Here is a 5,402-nt window from a genome sequence, read left to right on the forward strand (position 1 = left end):
TTTTGAAAGACAAAGAGAAAATCTTCATTGCATCAAGAATGAAAGCAGACACTATATACAGAGAAACAACATAGCCATTGGCTAAGTTTTTGTCAAGACCAATAGTGGATAGAAGCAGTGAAATGACATATTTAAATGCTGAAAGGAAAAAAAAAGGCAACCAGGAAATCTATATTCAGTGAAAATATCCTTTGAATCTAAAGAAAAAAAAAACAAAATAAATTCTTTAATAAACAAATTAGATTCATTCATAGCAGCTATGTCTTTTAAGACATTTGACAGAAAATCCTTCAGAATACCAGGAAATGATATCAGACAGGACCTTGGTTCCACTGGAAGAAATGAAGGCCTCGAAATAATAAGGAACGATACTAAGGCTAAAAAGATAAAAAATACCCTTAGTGCTATTTATGTAAAGTTCAGGACAGGAAAACCTAAATGATTGTGTAGATGTCAGAAAGACAGTTACTTTTGCTGGGTGGGAGGGGTGAAAACCGACAAAGATTGTCCATGAGGGAAGCACAAGGGAATGTGAAATACTCTATCATTCCATCCACAACCTGTGGAAATTTGAGATGAGATTTGGGTAGGTACAGAGCCAAACCATATCATTCTGACCCTGGCCCCTCACAAATATCATGTGTTCACATTTCAAAACAAATCATGCCTTTTCAGCATTCCCCCACAGTCTCAACTTATCTCAACATTAACTCAAAAGTCCACAGTACAAAGTCTTATCCGAGACAAGGCAAGTCCCTTCTGCCTGTGAGTCTATAAAACCAAAAGCAAGTTAGTTACTTCCTAGACACAATGGGAGTACAGGCATTGAGTAAATACCACCATTCTAAATGGGAGAAATTGGCCAGAACAAAGGGGCTACAGACCCCAGGCAAGTCTGAAATGCAGCAAGACAGTTAAATCTTAAAGTTCCAAAATGATCTCCTTTGACTCCATGTGTTATATCCAATTCACAGTGATGCAAGAGGTGGGTTCCCATGGTCTTGAGTAACTCTGTCTCTGTGACTTTCCAAGGTACAGCCTCCCTCCTGGCTGCTTGCAAGGGCTGGCATTGAGTGTCTCTGGCTTTTCCTGGTAAACAGTGTAAGCTGTCAGTGGGTCTACCATTCTAGGGTGTGGAGGACAGTGACTTTCTTTCTCACAGCTCCACTGAGAAGTGTGCCAGCAGAGACTCCGTGTCAGGGCTCCAACCCCACATTTACCTTCTGCACTGCCCTAGCATAGGCTCCCCATGAGCACCCCACCCCTGGCACAAACTTCTGCCTGGACACCCAGGTGTTTCCACACATCCTCTGAAATCTAGGCAGGGGTCCCCAAACCCTAATTCTTGACTTCTGTGTGCTTGCAGGCTCAACACGTGGAAGCTGCCAAGGCTTGAGGCTTGCATCCTCTGAAGCCACAACCTGAGCTCTATATTGGCCCCTTGTGCCATAGCTGGAACAGCTGGGACACAGGCCACCAAGTCCTTAGGCTGCCCACAGCATGAGGACCCTGGGCCTGGCCCACAAAATTATTTTTTCCTCCTAGGCCTCTGGGCCTGTGACGGCTAAAACATAACAAGAATAACCTTTGCTCCAGCTCCTGACAATTCCCTTATCTTCATCTGAGAGCACCTCAGCCTGGATTTGATTGTCCATATCATTATCAGCATTTTGGCCAAAGCCATTCAACAAGTCTTTAGGGAGTTTCAGACTTTCCCACACTTTTCTGTCTTCTTCTGAGCCCTCTAAACGCTTCTAACCTCCGTCTGTTACCCAGTTCCAAAGTAATTTCCACAATTTTGGGTATCTTTTCAAAGCCCCTAACTCTCCTGGTGCCTATTTACTGTATTAGTCCATTTTCCTATTGCTGATAAAGACATACCTGAGACTGGACAATTTACAAAAAAAGAGGTTTAATGGACTTACAGTTCCACATAGCTGGGGAGGCCTCACAGTCATGACGAAAGGCAAGGAGGAGCACATCAAATCTTACCTGGATGGCAGAAGGCAAAGAGGGAGAGCTTGTGCAGAAGAACTCATCTTCATAAAACCATCAGATCTCAAGAGACTTATTCAGTATCAGGAGAACAATATGGGGAAGACTTGCCCTGGGTATTATGAACAATATTACATGGGTGGGGTACACTCACTGGGATTTTCGGAGTAATATCTTCTCCCCCACCGGGTATTACAAACAATATCACAAGGGGGGATACACCACCTGCAATATTGTGCTAATATCCTCTCCCCCCCAGGTATTATGAACAATATCAAAGGAGGGGCTACACAGCACGTGATATTGGGTGTAATATCATCCTCTCCCCCGCAGGTGTTACAAACAGTATCACACGGGGGTAGGGTACAACATCCAAGATATTGGAAGTAGTATCATCCTCTCCCCCTCTGGGTACTATGAACAATATCATGAGAAAAGGGGAGTACGCTGCCCTCTATATTGGGAGTAATATCATCCTCTCCCCATTAGATATTACAAACAATATCACGTGTACACCCCCCACAACATTGAGAGTAATAGCACATACTGCCCTCCTGGATATTATGAACATTATCACAGTGGGGTACACAAAAAAGATGTTTATGGTATTGAAAGTAATATCTTCTCCAATCATCCCCTGAATATTACAAACAGTATCACAGAAGGGTGTACACCCCTTATGATACTGGGAGTAATATCATCCCATCCCCCACTGGATATTATGAACAATATCGAAGAGGGGTGTACACCCCCTGCAATATTGGGAGTAATATCATCCTCTCCCACCTGGTTATTCCAAACAATATCACAACGGTGTGTACACCCACCATGATACTGGGAGTGATATCATCCTCTCCCCCCAGATATTATGAACAATATCACAGGGGGTTTAAACCCCCTGAAATATTGGGAGTAATAGCATCCTCTCCAACCCTGGATACTACAAAAAGTATCCTAGGAGGGTGTATATCCTGTACTATATTAAAAATAATATCATACTCTCCCTCCGCATAATACCAATAATACTATTATTATTCTCTCCCCCCCACATATTACACCCCCGTGTGATATTGGGAATAATTTCATCCTCTCACTCCTGAATGTTATGAAAAAGTATGCAGGGGGTGTACACCCCCGTGATATTGGAAGTAATATCATGCTATCCTCTACTGGACATTATGAACAATATCACATGGGGTGTACACACTAGATGTTTATGATATTGAGAGTAATATAATCTCCAGTTCCCCCCTGGATATTATGAACAATATCACAAGGGTGTGTAAACCCCCGCTATATTGGGAGTAATATTATCCTCTCCCCACCTAAATATTATGAACAATATCACAGAAAGGTGTACATCCCTCCACAATACTGAGAATAATATAATCCTCTCCCCCACCTGGATATTATGAACAATATCACAGGGGAGTGTACACCCCCTGTGATACTGAAAGCAATATCATTCTCTCCCTCCCTGGATATTACTATCAGTATCACAGGGAGATGTGCATCCTCTGTGATACTGGGAGTAATATCATTCTCTCTCCCCCTGGATATTATGAGCAATATCCCAGGGGGGTGTATATCCCCCGTCAAACTGGGAGTAACATCATCCTCTTCCCCCCTATATATTGTGAGCAATATCACAGGGGGGTGTACCACTCATACTGGGAGTAATATCATCCTCTCCCACCCACAATAATACAAACAATATCACCAAGGACAGTAAGCCCCTGAGACACTGGGGGGTTACATCATCCCTTTCCCCCTTGTATATTGTGATTAATATCACAGGGAGGTGTACAGCCCCCGTGATACTGGGAATAATACAATCCTCTACCCCCATGGATATTACCAACAGTATCACAAGGGGTGAACACCCCCTGCGATATTGGGAGTAATATCATCCTCTCTTCCCCTGGATATTACGAACAATATCACAGGGGGGCGTACACACAAGGTGTTTGCGATATTGAAAGTAATATCATCTCCAAACCCCCCATGGATATTATGAAAAATATCACAGGGTGTGTACACCCCTCGCGATATTGGAAGTCCTATCATCCTCTCCCCTACTGGATATTTTGAATATCACAGGAGGATGTACAAAGGAAAGTGTTTATGGTATTGAAAGTAATATCATCTCCAGTCTCACACTGGATATTACTAACAACATCATAGAAAGGGGTACACCTCCGGAGATATTGAGAGCAATATCATCCTCCCCACCCCAGGATATTAGGAACAATATCTCAGGGCGGTATATACCCCCTGCTATATTGGAAGTAATATCATCCTCTTTCCCCCTAAATATCATGAACAATATCACAGGGGATTTACACCCCGGCCATACTGGGAGTAATATCATCCTCTCCCCCACCCTGAAAATTGCGAACAATATCACAGGGAGGTGTACACTGCCCACGATACTCAGAGTTATATCATCCTCTACCCCCTGGATATTATGAAAATATCACAGGCGGGTGTACATACAAGGTTTTTATGATATTGAAAGTAATATCATCTCCAATCTCCCAAGGGTGTTATGAACAATATCACAGGGGAAGGTACACCCCCCACGATATTGAGAGTGACATCACCCTGTCCTCTCTGGATATTGCAAATAGTATCACAGGGTGGTGTACACCCCTTGCAATATTGGGAGTAATATCATCCCCTCCCCCCATGGATATTACAAACAATATCACAAGGGGATGTACACCGCCCCCGATATTGGGAGTTGTATCATCCTCTCCCTCCCTGGATATTACGAACAATATCCCACGCGGTTGTACACCCCCCGTGATATTGGGAGTAATTTCATCCTCTCCCCCACTGGATATTACAAAAAATATCAGAGAAGGGTGTACACCCCCACGATGTTGGGAGTATTATTATTCTCTTCCTCTCTGGATATTACTAACAATATCACAGGAAGGTGTACAGCCCCCCAGATATGCCTGCAATATGGAGAATAATATCATCCTCTCCTCCCCTGTGTATTATGAACAATATCACAGAAGTTTGTACACCACCCACGATATTGGGAGTAATATCATCCTCTCTTCCTCGGATATTAAAAACAATATCACGGGGGGGGTGTAGTACAAGGTGTTTATGATGTTGAAAGTAATATCATCAAATCTTCCGCTGGATATTACAAACAGTATCATGGGGGCAGTACACTCCCTGCGATGTTGAGAGTAATATCAACCCCTCCCTCCCTAGATATTACAAAAAATATCATAAAGGGGTGTAGCCCCTCGTGATATTGGGATAATGTCCTTTCTTCCCCTCCTGGTTATTATGAACAATATCACAGGGGGGTGTACGCCCACCACTATATTGGGCGTAACATCATCCTCTTCCCTTCTCTATATTATGAACAATATCACAGGGTGGTG

Source organism: Mandrillus leucophaeus, unplaced genomic scaffold (assembly GCF_000951045.1).
Source record: "Mandrillus leucophaeus isolate KB7577 unplaced genomic scaffold, Mleu.le_1.0 Scaffold1589, whole genome shotgun sequence".
Lineage (NCBI taxonomy): Eukaryota > Metazoa > Chordata > Mammalia > Primates > Cercopithecidae > Mandrillus > Mandrillus leucophaeus.